Source organism: Phyllobates terribilis, unplaced genomic scaffold (genome assembly GCF_046119375.1).
Source record: "Phyllobates terribilis strain yellow unplaced genomic scaffold, ASM4611937v1 Scaffold_3__8_contigs__length_932513732, whole genome shotgun sequence".
Classification (NCBI taxonomy): domain Eukaryota; kingdom Metazoa; phylum Chordata; class Amphibia; order Anura; family Dendrobatidae; genus Phyllobates; species Phyllobates terribilis.
The window spans coordinates 17,030,258-17,054,015 of NW_027362763.1; the positions used below are offsets into that span (position 1 = coordinate 17,030,258).

The 23,758-nt window shown below is 45.6% G+C and overlaps 1 protein-coding gene and 1 long non-coding RNA gene across 3 annotated transcripts in view; one reads left to right on the plus strand and one right to left on the minus strand.

The window, feature by feature from the left end:
- LOC141258694 (uncharacterized) overlaps window positions 1-23,758 on the plus strand; it is a 202,892-nt gene that overhangs the window by 83,843 nt on the left and 95,291 nt on the right. The window lies entirely within an intron of this gene.
- LOC141257892 (uncharacterized) lies at window positions 4,855-5,331 on the minus strand. Its single transcript, XR_012318115.1, has 3 exons — window positions 5,274-5,331; window positions 5,102-5,197; window positions 4,855-5,031 (listed from the first exon to the last, which is right to left on the minus strand). It is a non-coding gene; the product is annotated as an uncharacterized lncRNA (long non-coding RNA).

Genomic DNA, 23,758 nt, shown 5'->3' on the forward strand with positions numbered 1-23,758 from the left:
TAAAAACTGTGTTATTTGATAGCATACACCATGAAGACATTTGTCCCAGGGCTACAATATCCAACATCCGGATTGCCACATGTTGGATCACTAGGCTTATGTAACATACCTGGCAGCGTCCTTGCATAGTGGTCCATCTCCCACTGTGCAAGAGCGCGCACTTGATCTCCAGTCCAGTCTGCTAGCCTGGCTTCCCTCCATGCTGTCTGCTTGCCTCTGTTTCTGCTGCTTAAGGGCGGCGCCCGATCACTTCCTGTTTCTTGTACCTGCTGCAGACACACCCCTGATGCGTCCTCAGCCTATTGCTTTCTGTCACCTGGTATTTAACCCAGCTCCTCCCAAGAAACCCTGCCTGAGCATTGTGTTTCATTCAGTGTGCTCTTTCACTCTGAATGTGCCAGGTCCCTTTCTGTGTTTGCTTGCCTGCCTTTCCTGGAGGCTGTATTTCCAGGCCTGTCTGAACTCGCTCCTAGCCTGTTCCTTCCGCCTTCTAGGGGCTGCATACCTAGACCCGCTCCTGTATCTCGTCTGTCCTGTCTGAACACGCTCCTAGCCTGTTCCTTCCGCCTTATAGGGGCTGCATACCTAGACCCGCTCCTGTATCTCGTCTGTCCTGTCTGAACACGCTCCTAGCCTGTTCCTTCTGCCTTCTGGGGGCTGCATGCCTAGACCCGCTCCTGTATCTTGCTACTGTGTCTGTTCTTGTCTGAATACTCTTCTAGCCTGTTTCCTGTTTTTCTCTATGTCCGTACCTTTCCTTTTTCTGCAGAGTCTGAACTCGTACCTAACTCCTGTTTGTTGTCACTGCACTTCCGTTTGTGGTCCGCTCACTACTTCACTGCAAGTACCCTGTGGTTATCTGGTTCTGCCTTTCCCTTCCTGTCTGTTCCGTGTGAACAGATCCCTGTCCCCCCTGCCCTGCCTCGCTCGCTGCTCCCGCAGTCTCGCTCTGCTCTGACCCTTTGCTCGCTGCTCCCGCAGTCTCGCTCTGCTCTGACCCTTTGCTCGCTGCTCCGGCAGTCTCGCTCGGCTCTGACCCTTTGCTCGCTGCTCCGGCAGTCTCGCTCTGCTCTGACCCTTTGCTCGCTGCGCTCCGGCAGTCTCGCTCGGCTCTGACCCTTTGCTCGCTGCTCCGACAGTCTCGCTCTGCTCTGACCCTTTGCTCGCTGCTCCGGCAGTCTCGCTCGGCTCTGACCCTTTGCTCGCTGCTCCGGCAGTCTCGCTCGGCTCTGACCCTTTGCTCGCTGCTCCGGCAGTCTCGCTCTGCTCTGACCCTTTGCTCGCTGCTCCGGCAGTCTCGCTCTGCTCTGACCCTTTGCTCGCTGCTCCGGCAGTCTCGCTCTGCTCTGACCCTTTGCTCGCTGCTCTGGCAGTCTCGCTCTGCTCTGACCCTTTGCTCGCTGCTCCGGCAGTCTCGCTCTGCTCTGACCCTTTGCTCGCCGCTCCGGCAGTCTCGCTCTGCTCTGACCCTTTGCTCGCCGCTCCGGCAGTCTCGCTCTGCTCTGACCCTTTGCTCGCCGCTCCGGCAATCTCGCTCTGCTCTGACCCTTTGCTCGCCGCTCCGGCAGTCTCGTCCTGCTCTACTCTTGCTCACCGCTCCGGCAGTCTCGTCCTGCTCTACTCTCGCTCACCGCTCCAGGCGGCCTCGTCCTGCTCTACTCTCGCTCACCGCTCCAGGCGGCCTCGTCCTGCTCTACTCTCGCTCACAGCTCCAGGCGGCCTCGTCCTGCTCTTCTCTCGCTCACCACTCTAGGCGGTCTCGTCTTGCCCTGCTCTCGCTCACCACTCTGGGCGGCCTCACCTTGCTGTGTTTGTCCGCCACATCTGTGGTTCTGTTCCTGAGTCCCAGTGTGTACTGGGTCCTATCCCGCCTGTGTTCCTACCTGCTAGTGCCTCCCTGTCTGCACTCTAGCCGTGCTTGCCTGTACCCGCCTGCCTGCATACCAGTCGTGCCTGCCTATACCCACCAGTCTGTGTGCCAGCCTAGCCTGTCTTTTCCTGTGTTCCCCGGTGTGGGTGGGTCAACAGCCGTGTCTGGGGTCTGTCCTGGAGTAGCACCTGGTCCCTCTGCTCGGTTCCTCCTTGGTGCACTGGCGTCGTATGCCATCGTGCGACCCTGGTCGGATCGGGTAAATACTTAATTACGCCACTCCAGGCATTCACTCTCCGGCACGGTCCAGTGGAATCACTACATATACACGCACATGCCGCTCAGCCCGTGCGTGTGCATTACAGCTTATATTCAGAAAATTTTTTTTTTTACTGCTGTTGGGGTTGTCAGGAGCACTTGGTATGGTCCGTCATACAGTGGTTCTAGTCCGTGTTTCCGAACATGCCTCTTCACATACACATAATCTCCAGGCTTGAGGGTATGACAACCTTCTGCATCAGCTGGATCTGGAATAGAAGATGATACTAACGCATGGGTGTTAGTTAAGGCTTTGGCAAGCTGAATTACATACTGCACAACATAATCTGTTTCTTCTGATAATTGTTGTGGGGTAAATCTAGCTATGGCTGGTTGTGACCCAAATAGTATCTCACAGTTTGTGTTTCCCTATGGGGGTGGTGCGTATGTGATACAGTGCAATGGGAAGGAGCTCAGGCCACTGGGCCGTAGTCTCCTGCATCATTTTGGTTAATTGCCCTTTCAGTGTGCCATTCAATCTCTCCACCTTGCCACTTGACTGTGGATGGTAAGGAGTATGTAACGTCACTGTTGATCCGATCATGGTAAATATTTCTTGATATACGCATGAGGAAAAGGCTGGTCCTTGATCACTTTCGATAACTTCTGGGACTCCATACCGGCAAACAACTTCAGAGACCAGCTTCTTGGCGGTGGTAAGGTTGCAGCCTCTACCAATGTATCTTCAGTTGTGACGGCATATCCAGTATTCAGTATGAAACCTGCCAGAGGTGTCAACATATCTGGATCCATCCGTATATAACGTAAGTTCTGGATCATCCATGGGTACAAGTGGAGTTGACTCCGCAGTAATTTGTTCCAGACAATCATGCGGTGGAGCCTCTTTCCCCTCTCCTTCAGGTGCAGGCAGCAGGGTGGCTGGGTTGATGGTGGTGCTCCGGTGTAATTTCACATTTTCTGGCAAAATCAACGAACACTGCAGCCGCAGGTGTCTCTGTGTAGACAGATGTTTAGGTTGCTGTGTGGCTTGAACCGCTCGTAGACAGCTGGGGGAGGCCCTGGCTACCGGGTTTACATCAGCCAGAGTGTCTTCTTTTAATGCATCATATAGGGGCTGCGTCAGACGTGAAGCGTCTGGGATCCATTGTCTGCAATATGTACAGTACAGACCAAAAGTTTGGACCACCAGATATTGGAGCAAGTTCAGACGGGACCAACACTGGTGCTGGTATAGATAATAAGGATCTCGAGCATGGGTCCTGGTTAAGGTACCGCCGGCGAGGCTTCAAATTCGGGTACTGCCGGAGAGGTTTCAGGATCAAAGACTGATTCAGACAAAGCTGGTACTGGTACAGTTAAACTCACACTCCTATATACAGTATGTTTGTGTATGTGTATAGATAGAGATAAACAACTGAAAATATGTCTTATATTCTAGGTTCTTCAAAGTAGCCACCTTTTTCTTTGATGACTGCTTTGCACACTCTTGGCATTCTCTTGATGAGCTTCAAGAGGTAGTCACCGGAAATGGTCTTCCAACAATCTTGAAGGAGTTCCCAGAGATGCTTAGCACTTGTTGGCCCTTTTGCCTTTACTCTGCGGTCCAGCTCACCCCAAACCATCTCGATTGGGGTCAGGTCTGGTGACTGTGGAAGCCATGTCATCTGGCGTAGCACCCCATCACTCTCCTTCTTGGTCAAATAGCCCTTACACAGCCTGGAGGTGTGTTTGGGATCATTGTCCTGTTGAAAAATAAAATGATGATCCAACTAAATGCAAACCGGATGGAATAGCATGCCGCTGCAAGATGCTGTGGTAGCCATGCTGGTTCAGTATGCCTTCAATTTTGAATAAATCCCCAACAGTGTCACCAGCAAAGGAACCCCACACCATCACACCTCCTCCTGCATGCTTCACGGTGGGAACTAGGCATGTAGAGTCCATCCGTTCACCTTTTCTGCGTCGCACAAAGACACGGCGGTTGGAACCAAAGATCTCAAATTTGGACTGGTGGAAACGATGAAGGCTAGCACTCAACAAAGTGGAAAGGCACGGTGCTAGTGAAGGGAGACAGTGGTTCCGTCAGTAAAAAAACGTAAAAATCACTGCACACGTAGAGAGGTATGGTATGCTTAAGGTGAAACTTTATTTAAAGGGTGATGCTTGAGGCGACTAGTGGACGTTTCGGCCAACACTGTGGCCTTGATCACAATGTCGCTGTAAGAAAATATGTACAAAAATATACAATACGTACAAAGAAATAGAAAACATATATATACACATACATATGTACAAAACAATGAATGAAAACATGTCCGTGTTAGAATGCTGTTCACAGGGTACAGACAAAGTTCAACCATAATAAAACGCTTGTAGTGGAAAACATCGTATATCAACATACATGCTGCATTTTGAGAGCAGGTCATAATAACCACATGACAATGATCAGGGTCAAGAGTAAGAATTTTTTTGAAGAAAAAGTGCGACTTACCAAGTGGATAGACGCATCCGGGAAAAAAAGGGAGAAGAATTACCAGTCAAGAAGAAGTGAGGGGCAATTCTTAGATAAGGAAACCTATAAAACATGAATGGGTTATCATTGACATGTTGATGGTGGATGGCAAAACAACGGGGGGGGGGGTGGGGAAGAGCTTACCAATCTGGTAGGAGGTGTCTGGGTCTAGACACGGATGGAGTATGCCCGTCAGTTAGAAAAGTGCTGGGTTCAGGGTGTCCTGGAGCCAAGGACCGCGTCTGCTGGGAAATTTATAAGTGGCGGACAGAAAAATATGGTCTGGTGCCATGCTGCAGTTGGCTCGGTCCTGTGTGCAACGTGTATGGGATATATTTTGCGAGATAGTGTAGGAGGCGATAATGGCCAGCTAGAAAGTATAAGGAGGTAAAGGTCATAAAATGTAGTGTCAACAGGATTAATAAATAAGTCAACATTACCCCCATAGATTAAGGTCTCGGCAGGTGCGGTGCTCCAGAGAAGCCTGTACAGGGATCCGTGTGGATTTAAACGTGATCTCTTAAATGTTCTGAACCCTATAAGGGAAGGGGGTCAACAAAAAGTAAGGAGTGGCAGGGAACAAGGTACTGGTCTGGGTGAAGGGTTACTCACTGTCATTGGAGGTTCCGGTGGAGGATGCTGTAGGCAAGCCTGTCAGGGCACAAGTGTGAGCAGGCAGTGAGCCAGCCCTGCTATATAGTGTGCTGGCCGGTCATGTGACTAATGCTGACATCACAGGAAGTAAAAGGTGCTATGGGAGACACAGTGACCTGTTAGCACTGTGTTTAGCAGTCACTATGGGAACCAGGGGTGGGAGCTGGCAGCCACGTAAGGAGACTGAGTGTATGATAACCATGGCAGCAAGGGGCGGGACTGGTGTAACTCTGTAAGTCGAAATCATGCTGCAGGAGTGTCACTGCCTTTGTAGTCCCCTGGGATGTAAGTAAAAGAGGGAGGAAGAAACGTGAAACCTAGGAATAAAGGATCATAGGTGATAACATCTGTTAGATAGAGAAGCATAACATTGCTATTGCTGATCACCCACATCTGATAAATAGCATAGGTCGGTGGATAAAACGCTTTAAGAATACAAAGGGAAACCATAAAGTGTGAAATAGTAATAGGTGGATGCCGCTAATCAGAAGAACTGGACATAGGTGGTAACATCTCTTAGATCATGGGAAACTGCCTAGTTGAAAACCCAAAACTGGTATAAGGCATAAGTAGGTGAATAAAACCTTGTGAATAATGGTATACAATAGTCATTGGTACAAAATAGTTAATCAGAAGAACTGAAAACTGTTTGACACACAATTGATCACCCACGTCTGGTCGATAGCAAGGAGATCAAACTAGATAGTGCATATTGCTCATCAGATGAACTGAACATTGAAAAACTGAACATTGAAAAAAACTCAAGACAGAAAAGCGCAACCATAATGTAGATGAAGTAGGAGTCCAACCTTTAAGGGAAGAGAAGTCAGAGGTCGTTATTATAGTGGTCGTACCGTGTATGGAGGAGGTGGAGCCATGGAACGAGAAGCTTTAGGATTGGATCTAGGGAAGAAATTTTTAGGAATATCAAATTGGATTTAGGTGTGCCAGTCGATATCACGGTTAAGGCCCCGGGGGTTTAGAGTGTCAAGGGTGTAGATCCAGTATGTTTCTCTCTGTTTCATTAGTTGTATATGGTTTCCCCCTCTCCGGGGTCTGGCAACTTTTTCTATAACTTGGAACCTAAGTTGGGATACATTGTGTTTTGCCTCCTTGAAGTGGGCTGGTAAGGGAAGCCATGTTTTGCCACACCTGATTGTGGATTTGTGGCTTGAGATACGGTCTCTAATGGCTTGGGTGGTTTCGCCTACCTACAGCAATCCACAGGGGCACTTGATGACATAAATCACAAAATTAGATTCGCATGTATAGAATTCTTTGATGGGAAAAGATTTGCCTGTACGTGGGTGTAGGACTTCACTGCCTTTAATGACATTGGAGCAACTCATGCAACCGAGACAGGGAAAAGTGCCTGTTCTTTTTTGGCCGGTAAGGGTCCGTGGATGTGTTGGTTTGGAAGTACCTATGTCAGCCCTGACCACTTTATCTTTGATATTGGGCGGTCGTCTTGTGCACATGATAGGTGGGTTTTTGAAGATTTCTAATTTGGGATATGCCTTAGCAAGGAGGGGCCAATGCTTCCTAATTGAATGGTAAATTTTGGGCATAGTGGGGTGGTGGTCATGGACGAATGGGAGTCTGAGTGGTTTAAGTGCAGTGGTTGTAGTCTGGGTAGCTTCTGAGGTTGCCTTCTTAAGTTCTGAGTCTAGAAGTTCGGACGGGTAGTTCCTAGCTTTGAATTTGTCGGACATCTCACAGAGTCTGGTGTCTCTCGTGGTAGGATCGGATACGATTCTTGTGACTCTTTTGAACTGTGATCTGGGAAGGCTATTGCGTATAGAGCTGGGATGGCAGCTGTCAAATAAGAGGAGGTTGTTACGGTCAGTGGGTTTTCTATATAGATCTGTCAGGAGCTGTCCTTGGTTGTTTTTGATGACCCTTGTGTCCAGGAAAGTGATCTCACTGATGTGGTGGGTGTTAGTGAAATTAAGTTCGGGTCTAACTGCATTGATGCTGTTTGAGAATGCAAGTAAGCTGTCCAAGTCCCCATTCCAGATGCAGAAAATATCGTCTATGTAACGATACCATGTGTCAAACAGTTTTCAGTTCTTCTGATTAACTATTTTGTACCAATGACTATTGTATACCATTATTCACAAGGTTTTATTCACCTACTTATGCCTAATACCAGTTTTGGGTTTTCAACTAGGCAGTTTCCCATGATCTAAGAGATGTTACCACCTATGTTCAGTTCTTCTGATTAGGGGCATCCACCTATTACTATTTCAAACTTTATGGTTTCCCTTTGTATTCTTAAAGCGTTTTATCCACCGACCTATGCTATTTATCAGATGTGGGTGATCAGCAATAGCAATGTTATGCTTCTCTATCTAACAGATGTTATCACCTATGAGCCTTTATTCCTAGGTTTCACGTTTCTTCCTCCCTCTTTTACTTACATCCCAGGGGACTACAAAGGCAGTGACACTCCTGCAGCATGATTTCGACTTACAGAGTTACACCAGTCCCGCCCCTTGCTGCCATGGTTATCATACACTCAGTCTCCTTACGTGGCTGCCAGCTCCCACCCCTGGTTCCCATAGTGACTGCTAAGCACAGTGCTAACAGGTCACTGTGTCTCCCATAGCACCTTTTACTTCCTGTGATGTCAGTATTAGTCACATGACCGGCCAGCACACTATATAGCAGGGCTGGCTCACTGCCTGCTCACACTTGTGCCCTGACAGGCTTGCCTACAGCATCCTCCACCGGAACCTCCAATGACAGTGAGTAACCCTTCACCCAGACCAGTACCTTGTTCCCTGCCACTCCTTACTTTTTGTTGACCCCCTTCCCTTATAGGGTTCAGAACATTTAAGGGATCACGTTTAAATCCACACGGATCCCTGTACAGGCTTCTCTGGAGCACCGCACCTGCCGAGACCTTAATCTATGGGGGTAATGTTGACTTATTTATTAATCCTGTTGACACTACATTTTATGACCTTTACCTCCTTATACTTTCTAGCTGGCCATTATCGCCTCCTACACTATCTCGCAAAATATATCCCATACACGTGGCACACAGGACCGAGCCAACTGCAGCATGGCACCAGACCATATTTTTCTGTCCGCCACTTATAATTTCCCAGCAGACGCGGTCCTTGGCTCCAGGACACCCTGAACCCAGCACTTTTCTAACTGACGGGCATACTCCATCCGTGTCTAGACCCAGACACCTCCTACCAGATTGGTAAGCCCCCCCCCCTCCCGTTGTTTTGCCATCCACCATCAACATGTCAATGATAACCCATTCATGTTTTATAGGTTTCCTTATCTAAGAATTGCCCCTCACTTCTTCTTGACTGGTAATTCTTCTCCCTTTTTTTCCCGGATGCGTCTATCCACTTGGTAAGTTGCACTTTTTCTTCAAAAAAATTCTTACTCTTGACCCTGATCATTGTCATGTGGTTATTATGACCTGCTCTCAAAATGCAGCATGTATGTTGATATACCATGTTTTCCACTACAAGCGTTTTATTATGGTTGAACTTTGTCTGTACCCTGTGAACAGCATTCTAACACGGACATGTTTTCATTCATTGTTTTGTACATATGTATGTGTATATATATGTTGTTTTCTATTTTTTTGTACGTATTGTATATTTTTGTACATATTTTCTTACAGCTACATTGTGATCAAGGCCACAGTGTTGGCCGAAATGTCCACTAGTCGCCTCAAGCATCACCCTTTAAATAAAGTTTCACCTTAAGCATACCATACCTCTCTAACGTGTGCAGTGATTTTTACGTTTTTTTTTTTCAAATTTGGACTCATCAGACCAAAGCACAGATTTCCACTGGTTTAATGTCCATTCCTTGTGTTCTTTAGCCCAAACAAGTCTCTTCTGCTTGTTGCCTGTCCTTAGCAGTGGTTTCCTAGCAGCTATTTTACCATGAAGGCCTGCTGCACAGTCTCCTCTTAACAGTTGTTGAAGAGATGTGTCTGCTGCTAGAACTCTGTGTGGCATTGACCTGGCCTCTAATCTGAGCTGCTGTTAACCTGAAATTTCTGAGGCTGGTGACTCGGATAAACTTATCCTCAGAAGCAGAGGTGACTCTTGGTCTTCCTTTCCTGGGGCGGTCCTCATGTGAGCCAGTTTCTTTGTAGCTCTTGATGGTTTTTGCAACTGCACTTGAGGACACTTTCAAAGTTTGCCCAATTTTTCGGACTGACTGACCTTCATTTCTTAAAGTAATGATGGCCACTCGTTATTCTTTACTTAGCTGCTTTTTTCTTGCCATAATACAAATTCTAACAGTCTATTCAGTAGGACTATCAGCAGTGTATCCACCAGACTTCTGCACAGCTGAAAGAAAGCCTTCAACTTATTGACTGGGACAAAGTTCTTAATCAAAGGAATACGAATAGTAAATGGGAAACCTTCAAAAGAATTCTGAATACTCAGTGCGAGAGATATATACCGAATGGGAATAAAAGGGCCAGAAATAAGAGGAAACCAATATGGTTGAACAAGAACGTAAAAGGGGCGTTAAATAGCAAAAAAGAGGCATTCAAGAGATTAAAACAGGAAAACAGTAAGGAGGCACTAATGTGTTACAAGGCAAAAACGAGAACCTGTAAAAAACAAATAAAAATAGCGAAGGAGGAAACAGAGAGATGTATTGCTAGGGAAAGTAGATCAAATCCCAAACTGTTCTTTACGTATATAAATAGTAAAAGGATTAAATCGGATAATATTGGACCGATAAAAAGTGAGGAAGGCAAAATCATAGAGAAAGATGAGGATAAAGCTAATCTATTAAATAATTTTTTTTCGACAACTTTCACAAAGGAAATCGAACTAACAGGAGAAATGAGAAGTGACAAGCTTAATCCTCCACTAAGTATGACAAATCTAACCCAAGCTGGGGTACAGAAACGCCTCAGTAAGATTAAAATAAACAAATCACCAGGACCTGATGGCATACACCCATGGGTACTAAGGGAACTAAGTAATGTGATAGACAGACCGTTATATCTTATATTTAAGGACTCTGTTGAGACTGGGTCTGTGCCACTTGATTGGCGACAGGCGAATGTAGTGCCAATATTCAAAAAGGGAGCGAAAAGTGACGCCGGAAACTATCGGCCGGTGAGTCTGACGTCCGTTGTGGGCAAAATTTTTGAAAGCTTCATTAAAGAGGCAATTACGGAGCATCTTGATGCTAATAATCTTTTAATCCCGAACCAACATGGATTCATGAGGAATCGCTCCTGCCAAACAAACCTGATTGACTTCTACGTGGAGGTTAGCTCTCGAGTAGATCAGGGGGAACCAGTGGATGTTGTGTATCTCGACTTCTCAAAAGCGTTCGATAGCGTGCCACATAATAGGTTGGTATACAAAATGAGAATGATGGGGCTGGGGGAAAATGTCTGCAAGTGGGTAGCTAACTGGCTAAAGGATAGAAGGCAGAGGGTGGTTATAAATGGAATATACTCAGATTGGGTAAGCGTCACTAGTGGGGTACCACAGGGGTCTGTACTAGGCCCAATGTTATTTAATATCTTTATTAACGACATAGTCAACGGGATAAATAGTAAAATATCAATATTTGCAGATGACACAAAGTTATGTAAAACAATTAATACAAAAGAGGACAGTGCAGACCTACAGAGGGATTTGGATAAGCTGGGTAGGTGGAGCATTAAATGGCAAATGAGGTTTAACGAGGAGAAATGTAAGGTCATACATATGGGAAGGAAAAATGGAAGTCACCAGTACTCACTGAATGGGAAATCATTGGGGAATTCAGAGATGGAGAAGGACTTGGGCATCTTGATTGATAGCAAACTAAATTGGAGTGCCCAAAGTCAGGCCGCTGCTGTAAGGGCAAACAGGGTAATGGGATGTATCAGAAGAGGTATAGCTGCAAAGGATGAGAACATTGTTCTTCCACTGTACAAAGCACTGGTCAGACCACACTTGGAATACTGTGCTCAGTTATGGGCCCCAATATATAGAAAGGATATAAATGAGCTTGAAAAGGTGCAAAGGAGGGCAACAAAATTAATAAAGGGAATGGAGGGACTGCAATACCCAGAGAGGTTGGCAAAACTAGGACTATTCAGCCTGGAAAAGAGAAGGTTGAGGGGGGACATAATAAATGTGTACAAATATGTTAGGGGACAGTATAGAGATCTTGCCCGGGATTTGTTCAAAAGGAGGGATATTGTGGTAACAAGAGGGCACTCACTAAGACTGGAAGAGAAAAGGTTTCAGCACCAGCATAGGAGGGGGTTCTTTACGGTAAGAGCAGTGAGAATATGGAATTCACTGAGTGAGGAGACGGTAATGTCGGATTCACTACACCAGTTCAAGCGGGGACTGGATGCATTGCTAGATACCAGGCAGATTTCAGCATATACTTAAAAATAAAATAAAATAGTAGGTTGATACAGGGATTTATTCTGACTGCTGGTTTCAGAGTCGGGAGGGAATTTTTCCTCAGGTGAAGATTGGCCAAATCATTTGGGGTTTTTGCCTCCTCTGGATCAACTTTAGCAATTACAGAACTAACAGGTCGAACTTGATGGACGCAAGTCTTTTTTCGGCTTTACAAACTATGTTACTATGTTACAACACAACTGATGGTCCCAACCCCATTTATAAGGTAAGAAATCACACTTATTAAACCTGACAGGGCACACCTGTGAAGTGAAAACCATTTCCGGTGACTACCTCTTGAAGCTCATCAAGAGAATGCCAAGAGTGTGCAAAGCAGTCATCAAAGCAAAAGGTGGCTACTTTGAAGAACCTAGAATATAAGACATATTTTCAGTTGTTTCACACTTTTTTGTTAAGTATATAATTCCACATGCGTTAATTCATAGTTTTGATGCCTTCAGTGTGAATGTACAATTTTCATAGTCATGAAAATACAGAATAATCTTTAAATGAGAAGATGTGTCCAAACTTTTGGTCTGTACTGTACATAGTCGGAGGAACTGTTGCAGCTCTATGGGATCTTTTGGGAATGGTAGCAGGTAGATGGCCATCTTCCTTTCTTCTGTGAGATGTCTGGCACCCTGAGTAAGGCAATGGCCTAAGAAGACCACTTGACCAAGGCAAAACTGAAGTTTCGAGGCTGAGACTCGACAATTCAGTTTTGCTAGATGCTTGAGGAGGCTAACACTGGCCCTGATGGACACTTGCTCCGTGGGGGCACACAAAAGAAGATCATCCACTTATTGTAAAAGTACTACCTCAGAGTTGTCCAGCTGCCACGGCAGCAGACAGCTAGACATGTTCTTTGCAAACTGATTAGGGCTATTCTGCGCACCCTGCGGCATCACCGTCCAAGTCAATTGCCTGCCCTGATATGTAAATGCAAACAGAAACTGACAGTCTTTGTATAGTGGAATGCTAAAAAAAAAACGTTTGCTAAATCAATTACTGTAAACCAGACAACGTGTATGTGCATCTATTAGAAACTTAAGGATATATGACCATCTAGAGAATTAGTTTACATCACCATATTTTAGCCCTAATGTCAAAGTGGACATAAATATGTGCTGTTGAGGATAGTGGATTGATCAGCCAACTTATCCTGAGCCCATATTTTAAGGGCTTGACAGAAGTCAACCCCACTCTCATACGTATTGGCGTCTAATGCTCTGTCACACACTGATCATGATGATCTTCCTCATACACATTCCGGGTGTAGTGTGTATTGCTGCCTGTATTCCGGGTGTGCCAAGATGGCCGCCACCAGAAGGAAGCACACTACAGGAGGGGTGCGCCAAGATGGCCGCCACCAAAGGGACATCTGGTCAGAGGCTGGAGGTGATGCAATGGGTGTAGCAACATGGCCGCTGCAGGAAGGGTTGGAACTTTGGGCGGACATAGGTATAACAGATGAGGATGGGGCACTAGGAGTGGCTTGAGTAGCGAGGGGTGGGCCTCCTGGATGGGGTGCATGACATGCAACACAATAATCTGCTGACAATGGATTCTGCTGGCCACAATTAGAACATTCCCAACAATTCATTACGCCGCCATTATCGGAGAGCAGTATCTTTGTAATACACATAACATAGCGTCTTTCCCTTATTGTCTGCATTTTCTAAATTCTCTGCTGTTCCGTACCAAGCCAAAGCTATTTGTAACAATCCTTTATCTTCTAACTTGCCCTTTTTCTTCTTCATAATTAACCGGCCCTTATCTGGTAACTTGCATGTTTTAGTTGACTGTTTAAGTTTCTGTACATAACTTTTCCCTTCTTTCAATAAACCCAGCGCAGCATTTTTTCACATCAGCTGCATTTTGTAGCACAAAACAGTCAGACACTGCTGTTACAGTGCTAGATAATTCTCCCTTCACATAAAAATAATTAAAACAACCAGGCTTCGTCTCCTCCTCTGCGAGCGAGACGGCGGATGGCAGGCTGAGGTCTCCCTCCCACAGGAAAATTTAACACCTTAAACACTTTTGGTGCATTGTTAAATGATCTTTTCTCTTCTCGACCGATCATGATATTCATCACGTCCTCTCCCTCCTGTCTCTCTCTCTCTCACCTCCTGTCTCTCTCTCTCTCTCTCTCTCTCTCTCACCTCCTGTCTCTCTCTCTCTCACACCTCCTGTCTCTCTCTCTCTCACACCTCCTGTCTCTCTCTCTCACACCTCCTGTCTCTCTCTCTCTCTCACCTCCTGTCTCTCTCTCTCTCTCACCTCCTGTCTCTCTCTCTCTCTCACCTCCTGTCTCTCTCTCTCTCACCTCCTGTCTCTCTCTCTCTCACCTCCTGTCTCTCTCACCTCCTGTCTCTCTCTCTCTCACCTCCTGTCTCTCTCTCTCTCTCTCTCTCTCACCTCCTGTCTCTCTCTCTCTCTCTCTCACCTCCTGTCTCTCTCTCTCTCTCTCTCACCTCCTGTCTCTCTCTCTCTCACCTCCTGTCTCTCTCTCTCTCTCTCTCTCACCTCCTGTCTCTCTCTCTCTCTCACCTCCTGTCTCTCTCTCTCTCTCACCTCCTGTCTCTCTCTCTCTCTCTCTCTCTCTCTCTCTCTCTCTCTTCCCTCCTGTCTCTCTCTCTCTCTCCCAGGGGAGACTAATTCTTTCTGCTCCACGGAAACATTGATTAATCACTACAATTGACAAAAGATCCTTAATTTGTGCACAGCAGGAGTCCGGCCGGACCTCCCAGCTGTTCCACTGACTTTAATTCCCCCCTCCCATCGGGGGAGTCTCGAACGGTCAGATAAAAGGAGGAGAACTCTCGTCCGCAGCTCTCCGGACACTAGATATATGTATATCTGTGTGCGTGTCCTACCCAATCTTCGATCACCCGCCGCGACTGAAACGAACAATGTTCAGTCTCCTAAGGATCTTTGTCAGAAGTTGAGAAAGATTCACACAATATTCACTTGTCAATCCGAGGTGATATTGTTTTAAAAGTAAATATCAGACCCCTAATGGGACTACACCCCTTATAGTCTCATCTTTGACTATATCCAACCAAGACGTCCGGAGATACTGGAAAGAACCACGCACCATGTGGAAACCACGCCAAACGGTCAGTAACACTAGTAAAGAACTTGTGCACTTACCGTGGCTTTTTGTGGGGGATGATCAGTCCCAATTCCAGTGGGGGAGGCTGAAGGCAAGTCTCTCTTTGTGGATGTCCAGAGGTGGAGGGGCGTCCCTGGTTAGGGATCCGAGTCACGGCACCAGCTGTTAAGGGAGGGCAATAACCCTTCACGGTTGACCAAGTGAGTGTCAAATTATTATGTTGATTGCGCAAGCCACAGAAAACCAAACGGAGGCAATGCTCTGTATGGGAGGATTCAAAGAATCTCTAATCTCGTTTATTTTGCTTAGCATTTTATATTGTTTTGAGTTTATTAATGTCCAATCACTTACAGCCATACTACAGTACTACAGACTTGAGCCAATGTTAGTGCAATTATTACGGAAACACATATATGGTCATATTATCATCGTTAGTTCGAAGCCCGATTATGTACAAGGTCGTACATCCCGGCTCAGACTAGTCAGATAACGGGAGCAGGATGTCTCGCAGAATGTTCTTGTGAGAAAAGGTCAGTGTGGGAAAGTTGCATGGGAAGAGAAAGAAAGAAAGAATGTATGTTATGCAAGGAGTGATAATAACATGATTTTAAAGCAAGCAGAGAAAATGGAGTTGCTCTAGCATGAGTATCAATATGTCCTTTACACTTGGATAGCATGACTATTAATATGTCCTTTAATATGTCCCCTTAATAGAGGTTTATTCTTTTATTTTTACTTTTTTTTTTTTTTTTACCGTGGGCTGGGAAGAGCAGACTACTGCTCCTCCCATCCACGCCACTCTCGTTATTAGCCAGAGTGGCGGTCGGATGAGAGGAGTAATAGCCTCCTCTCCCGACCCACCCACCCACAGCGCGTTTCTGGCACGAATTTGCGCCCATTGACTTTCATTGAAGCGCAGTTAATCCACAGGTATAGATATTATACCTGCGGGTTTGCTGCGATTCAATGCAAGTCAATGGGCGCAAATTTGCGGCGGAAACGCCCAAGCAATGGTAATGCTGCGGTTTATGCCGCAACTTTAATTTCCGCATCATGTGCGCAGCACATCCGGATTACCATTGCTATACATGGCAAACCTATTAACAAGCAGTTTTAATGCGTTTCCGCGGCTTAAAAACAGCCGCGGAAACACATTAAAACTGCATCGTGTGCACATAGCCGGACCTTGATTTCCAAATGACAATTGGAACTCTGAGACCTTGAGGAGTGTGTCAATGACTATCTTCAGGACATCTGTCAAGTCAGCAGTCTTCCCCATGATTGTGGAGCCTACTAAAACAAACTGAGGGACCTTTCTAAGCGCTTAGGAAGCCTTTGCAGGTGATTTTTGTTAATTATTTTAATTTACTGATAATGAATTTTGTGTTTTCATTGGCTGTAAGCCATAATCATCAACATTAACAGAAATAAACACTTGAAATAGATCCCTCTGTTTGTAATGACTCTATATAATGAGTTTCACTTTTTGTACTGAAGAACCGAAATAAACTTTTTGATATTCTAATTTAGTGAGATGCACCTGTATATATATTATTATTATTTATTGTTATAGCGCCATTTATTTCATGGCACTTTACATGTGAAAAAGGGGTATACATACAAAAACAATTACAATAATCTTGAACAAAACGTGACGGCGACTGGTACAGGAGGAGCGACGACCCTGCCCGCGAGGGCTCACAGCCTACAAGGGATGGGTGAGGATACAATAGGTGAGGGTAGAGCTAGTCGTTCAGCGGTATGGTGGAGCGATGGTTACTGCAGGTTGTAGGCTTGTCGAAAGAGGTGGGTCTTCAGGTTCCTTTTGAAGGTTTTCACGGTAGGCGAGAGTCTGATATGTTGGGGTAGAGAGTTCCAGAGTAGGGGGGATGCATGGGAGAAATCTTGCATGCGATTGTGGGAAGAGGAGATAAGAGGGGAGTAGAGAAGGAGATCTTGTGAGGATCAGAGGTTGCATGCAGGAATGTATCAGGAGACAAGGTAACAGATATATGGAGGAGACAGGTTGTGGATGGCTTTGTATGCCATGGTTAGGGTTTTGAACTGGAGTTTCTGGGCAATGGGGAGCCAGTGAAGGGATTGACAGAGAGGAGAGGCCAGGGAATTAGCGGGGCGGCAGGTGGGTTAGTCGGGCTGCAGAGTTTAGGATAGATTGGAGAGGTGAGAGAGTGTTGGGAGGCCACAGAGCAGAAGGTTGCAGTAGTCGAGCCGGGAGATGAGTGCATGCACTAGTGTTTTTGCAGATTCGTGGTTGAGGAATGTGTGGATCTGGGAGATATTTTTGAGTTGGAGTCGGCAGGAAGTGCAAAGGGCTTGGATTTGTGGTTTGAAGGAGAGATCAGAGTCCTGCGTTACCCCAAGGCAGCGAGCTTGCGGGACTGGGGAGAATGAACAGCCATTGATGTTGATAGATAGATAGATAGATAGGTCAGGTGGGGGGATGAATGAAATGGTGGAAAGATGATGAATTCTGTTTTGTTCATGTTAAGTTTTAGAAATCTAGCAGAGAAGAAGAATTAAATAGCGGACAGACATTGTGGGAGTTTGGTTAGTAGGGAGGAGATATCTGGTCCGGAGAGGTAGATCTATGTGTGATCAGCATAGAGGTGATGCTGAAAGCGGTGACTTTATGAGCTGTCCCTGGCCGAAGTTGTAAATGGAGAAGAGTAGGGGTCCTAGAACTGAACCTTGGGGGACACCGACAGATAGGGGGTGAGATGAGGAGGTGATGTGTGAGTGGGAGATATTGAATGTCCTGTCAGGTATGAAGAGATCCAAGATAGGGCCAAGTCTGTGATGCCAAGAGATGAGAGAGTCTGTAGTAATAGGGAATTGTCCACTGTGTCGAAGGCAGACGACATGTCTAGGAGGAGGAGGCCAGAGTAGTGTCGCTTGGATTTGGCGGTTAGTCGATTGTTGGTGACTTAAGTCAGGGCAGTTCCAGTAGAATAGTGCGGTCAAAGAGAGAGCAGGAGGAGAGTTTAAAGTGGATATGTTCCAGTAGTTTTGAGGCATAGGGGAGAAGTGATATGGAGCGGTAGCTTGTCAGAGAGGATGGGTCAAGGGAGAACTTTTTGAGGATGGGTGTGATCGAGGCATGTTTTAAGTATGATAGGAAGACACCAGTTAGCTACCGGTTGAAAAGGTGGGTTAGGGTTGGGATGAAGATAAGGCTGGGGATGAGGTGGGATGGGATTGGGTCAAGTACACAGGTGGTGAGGTGTGAATTGGAGAGTAAAGAGGAAAGTTGATCTTCCGTAATGGTGGAAAAGCTGGTTTTGGAGGAGGAGGATTGAATAGGTGTGAGGTGGGCCTGGGGGGGGGGGACTTTAGGCAAAAACTTTGTCTGATTGCCTCATTCTTCAAACAGAAGATTGAAACTAACTCTTCAGCTGAGATGAGAGGAGAGAATTGAAGGTGTTGAATAGCTGTTTACGGTTGTGAGACAGGGAGGATATGAGAGATGAGAAGTATGTTTGTTTTGCTGCAGTGAGTGTGGACTTGAAGGTAGTGAGGGACTGTTTAAATGTGATGACATGTTCATTGGAGTGGGACCTTTTCCATCTACGCTCAACAACTCTGGAGGTCCGTTGCAAGTCTTTGGTATGTGTGAGGGGGGCGACCGAATTGAGAGCTGCAGCTGTTGTGGTGTTATATAAAGCGGCAGCAACATCTGCATCATGTAAGAAACTGATGTCTGTAAGAGGGAGGATGGATTCAGAGAGTGAGTGTAAGTCAAGGTGTTGAAGATTTCTGCAAGGGTATGCAAGTTTGTGGAGTGGGGAATGTTGCCCTGGAGAGGAGAGGGTAGAGAATGTAAGTAGGTTGTGGTCAGAAAGAGGGAGGGGTGAGTTAGAGAAGTTAGATAGGGAACAGAGGCGGGTGAAGATGAGGTCCAGAGTGTGGCCATCTTTGGGTGTGGCTGCAAAAGACCATTGAGTAAGGCCGAAGGAGAAAGTGAGGGATAGAAGCTTAGAGGCAGCTGAGAAAGAAGTGTCAATGAGGATGTTGAAGTTGCCCATGATGATAGTTGGGATGTCAGCGGAAAGGAAATGAAGTAGCCAGGTGGTGAAATATTCTAGGAAGGTGGTGGCTGGTCCTGGGGGCAGTAAATGACAGCCAGTTGGAGATTAGAGGGGGAGTAGATGCGCACCCAGTGCACTTGAAAAAGGGGGAGAGTAATGGAGGGTGGCAGTGGGATTTGGGTGAAGGAGCAGTTTTCTGGTAGGAGAAAACCTACTCCTCCACCATGCTTGCCAATGGGGCGGAGTGTGTAGGAAAGGTGGAATCAATCGTATGAAAGCGCAGCTGGAGAGGCAGTGTCAGAGGGGGTGAGCCTGGTTTCAGTGATGCCGAGGAAGGAAAGTTTTTTTTTTTAGTGATGAAAAGATCATGGATGTAGGAAAGTTTGTTGCAGATGGAGCAAGTGTTCCATAGGGCTCCTGTTAGTGGGACTGGGGAAGCGGGGGCTGGGCGGATGTGTATGAGGTTAGAAGGGTTGTGAGAGTTTGTGATAGATCGTGGATAGGAGGTGGAAGTGACTGTGGGGATGTGGTGAGGAGGGCTAGAATTTGGGGAGATATCGCCAGCAGTGAGGAGGAGCAAAGAAAGTGTTAGTAGGTGGGAGCAGGAAAGAGCATGAGGTGGCTGTCTGTGCTCAGAGACACAGGATTGAATGTTGAGGAATAGTTCCAAGGAGGAGGTGAGATGAATGGGGAGGATTAAGGGAGAGATGAAGAGTTCATTACTAGGTGTAGGATTTAGGGGTGGTTGTAAAAAGTGAAGAATTATGAGGATGAGAGTGAAAACAAACACAAACATTGTTTACAGTGTCCAAGTATCCAGTTACCTTCGGGTTCAATTCAGGTATAATTCATGTTTCTCACACTTAAGCAATACACTTAAGGCAGTGCACTGCAGACAAGTCTATAGCAGACTCGTGTATATACAGTGGGAGAAATAAGTATTTGATCCCTTGCTGTTTTTGTAAGTTTGCCAACTGACAAAGACATGAACAGTCTATAATTTTAAGGGTAGGTTCATTTTAACATTGAGAGATAGAATATCCTTAACCCCTTTCTGGCCTGGGGCGTATTTTTTTAGTAAATTTTGGATTTTTGTTTTCACCGCTTAAATAAAAAAGAACCTATACATGTTTGGTGTCTACGAACTCATAATGACCTGGAGAATAATAATGGCAGGTCAGTTTTGGCATCCAGTGAACATGGAAAGAAAAAAAAAACTGTGGAATTGCATTTTTTTTGCAATTTCACCGCACTTGGAATTTTTTTCCTGTTTTCTAGTAAAACTAGTAATGGAGTTTAAAAGTACAACTCGTCCCACAAAAAATAAGCCCTCATGTGGCCATATTGCCCAAAAAATAAAAACGCTATGGCTCTGGGAACAAGGGGAGCAAAAAACAAATATGCAAAAAATGGAAAATCCCAAGGTCGTAAAGGGGTTAAAATAATCAAGCAAATTGCATTGTATAAATTAGATATTTCTCATTGGAAAATGCAAAACAAATTAAGTATTTGATCCCCTACAAACTATTATGACTTCTGGCTCCTACAGACCAGTTAGATGCTCCTAATCAACTCGTTACCTGTATTAAAGACAGCTGTCTTACATAGTCACCTGTATAAAAGACTCCTGTCCACAGACTCAATTAATCAGTCAGACTCTAACCTCTATAACATGAGCAAGACCAAAGAGCTTTCGAAGGATGTCAGGGACAAGATCATAGACCTGCACAAAGCTGAAATTGGCTACAAAACCATAAGTAAGACGCTGGGTGAGAAGGAGACAACTGTTGGTGCAATAGTAAGAAAACGGAAAAAAATACAAAATGACTGTCAATCGACATCGATCTGGGGCACCAAGCAAAATCTCACTTCGTGGGGTATCCTTGATCATGAGGAAGGTGAGAGATCAGCCTAAAACTACACGGGGGGAACTTGTTAATGATCTCCAAGCAGCTGGGATCACAGTCACGAAGAAAACCATTGGTAACACGTTACGCCTTAAAGGTTTAAAATCCTGCAATGCCCGCAAGGTCCCCCTGCTCAAGAAGGTACATGAGCAGGCCCATCTGAAGTTTGCCAAAGAATACCTGGATGATTCTGTGAGTTATTGGGAGAAGGTGCTGTGGTCAGATGAGACAAAAATTGAGCTCTTTGGCATTAAGTCAACTCGCCGTGTTTGGAGGAAGAAGGATGAGTACAACCCTAAGAACATCGTCCCAACCATGGAACATGGTGGGGGAAACGGTATACTTTGGGGGTGCTTTTCTACAAAGGGGATATGACGACTGCACCGTACTGAAGGGAAGATGGATGGGGTCATGTATCCCGAGATTTTGGCCAACAACCTCCTTCCCTTAGTAAGAGCGTTGAAAATGGATCGTGGCTGGGTCTTCCAGCAAGACAGTAACCCAAAACATACAGCCAAGGCGACAAAGGAGTGGCTCAAAAAGAAGCACAGTAAGGTCATGGAGTGCCCAAGCCAGTCTCCAGACCTTAATCCCATAGAAAACTTGTGGTGCAAGTTGAAGCTCCAAGTTGCCAAGCGACAGCCTCAAAATCTTAATGATTTTAAAATGATCTGCAAAGAGGAGTGGACCAAAATTCCTCCTGACATGTGCGCAACCCACATCATCAACTACAAAAAACATCTGACTGCTGTGCTTGCCAACAAGGGTTTTGCCACCAAGTATTGTGTTGTTTGCCGGAGGGATCAAATACTTGTTTCTCACTGCAAAATCCAAATACATTTATCTAATTTGTACAATGTGATTTTCTTGATTTTTTGGGGGGGATATTCTATCTCTCAATGTTTAAAATTAACCTACCCTTAAAATTTTAGACTGTTCATGTCTTTGTCAGTGGGCGAACTTACAAAAACAGAATATGAATGATAACAAAAAAACTTTTTCTCCACTCATGGTTATTGGTTGGGTGAAGCCATTTATTGTCAAACTACTGTGTTTTCTCTTTTAAAATCTTAATGACAACCAAAAACATCCAAATGACCCTAATCAAAAGTTCACTTACCCCAGTTCTTAATACCGTGTATTGCCCCCTCTAACATCAATGACAGCTTGAAGTCTTTTGTGGTAGTTGTGGATTAAGCTCTTTATTTTCCCAGATGATAAAGCTGCCAATTCTTCTTGGCAAAAAGCCTCTAGTTCCTGTAAATTCCTGGGCTGTCTAGCACGAACTGCGCGCTTGAGATCTCCCCAGAGTGGCTCAATGATATTGAGGTCAGGAGACCTGTATCTGTATATGTACACTGCTCAAAAAAATAAAGGGAAAACTCAGATAACACATCCTAGATCTGAATGAATGAAATATTCTTATTAAATACTTTGTTCTGTACAAAGTTGAATGTGCTGACAACAAAATCACACAAAAATCATCAATGGAAATCAATTTTGTTAACCAACGGAGGCCTGGATTTGGAGTCACCCCCAAAATTAAAGTGGAAAAACACACTACAGGCTGATACAACTTTGATGTAATGTTCTTAAAACAAGTCAAAATGAGGTTCAGTATTGTGTGTGGCCTCCACGTGCCTGTATGACCTCCCTACAATGCCTGGGCATGCTCCTGATGAGTTTGCGGATGGTCTCCTGTGGGAACTCCTCCCAGACCTGGACTAAAGCATCCGCCAACTCCTGGACAGTCTGTGGTGCAGCGTGATGTTGGTGGATGGAGCGAGACATGATGTCCCAGATGTGCTCAATCGGATTCAGGTCTGGGGAACTGGCCAGCCAGTCCATAGCTTCAATGCCTTCATCTTGCAGAAACTGCTGACACACTCCAGCCACATGAGGTCTGGCATTGTCCTGCATTAGGAGGAACCCATGGCCAACCGCACTAGCACATGGTCTCACAAGGGGTCTGAGGATCTCATCTCGGTACCTAATGGCAGTCAGGCTACCTCTGGCGCGCACATGGAGGGCTGTTTGGCCCTCCAAAGATGCCACCCCACACCATTACTGACCCACTGCCAAACCGGTCATTATGAAGGATGTTGCAGGCAGCAGATCGCTCTCCATGGCGTCTCCAGACTATGTCACGTCTTTCACATGTGCTCAGTGTGAACCTGCTTTCATCTGTGAAGAGCACAGGGTGCCAGTGGCCACTTTGCCAATCCTGGTGTTCTGTGGCAAATCCCAGGCGTCCTGCACGGTGTTGGACTGTGAGCACAACCCCCATCTGTGGACGTCGGGCCCTCATACCACCCTCATGGAGTCGGTTTCTAATTGTTTGTGCAGACACATGCACATTTGTGGCCTGCTGGAGGCCATTTTGCAGGGCTCTGGCAGTGCTCCTCCTGTTCCTCCTTGCACAAAAGTGGAGGTAGCGGTCCTGCTGCTGGGTTGTTGCCCTCCTACGGCCCCCTCCACGTCTCCTGGTGTATTGGCCTGTCTCCTGGTAGCGCCTCCAGCCTATGGACACTACGCTGACAGACACAGTTGTTGCTTCTTAAGTGGACAGTTTGATTCACAGAAGTTTGATTTACTTGGAGTTATATTCTGTTGTTTGTGTTCCCTTTATTTTTTTTAGCAGTGTATATGTGTGTATATACACACGTGGTCAAAATTGTTGGTGCCCCTCTTTTAATGAGAGAAACACCCACAATTGTCACAGAAATAAATTTAATCTGACAAAATAATAAATTAAACATTTATGAAAATGAACAAATGAAAGTCATACATTGCTTTTCTGCTTTCACAGACTTTTTAAAAAAAAATTAAACTCATGAAATAGGCCTGGACAGAAATGATGGTACCCTTAACTTAATATTTTGTTGAACAACCTTTTGAGACAATCACTGCAATCAAACGATTCCTGTAACTGTAAATGAGACTTCTGTACTTCTCGACG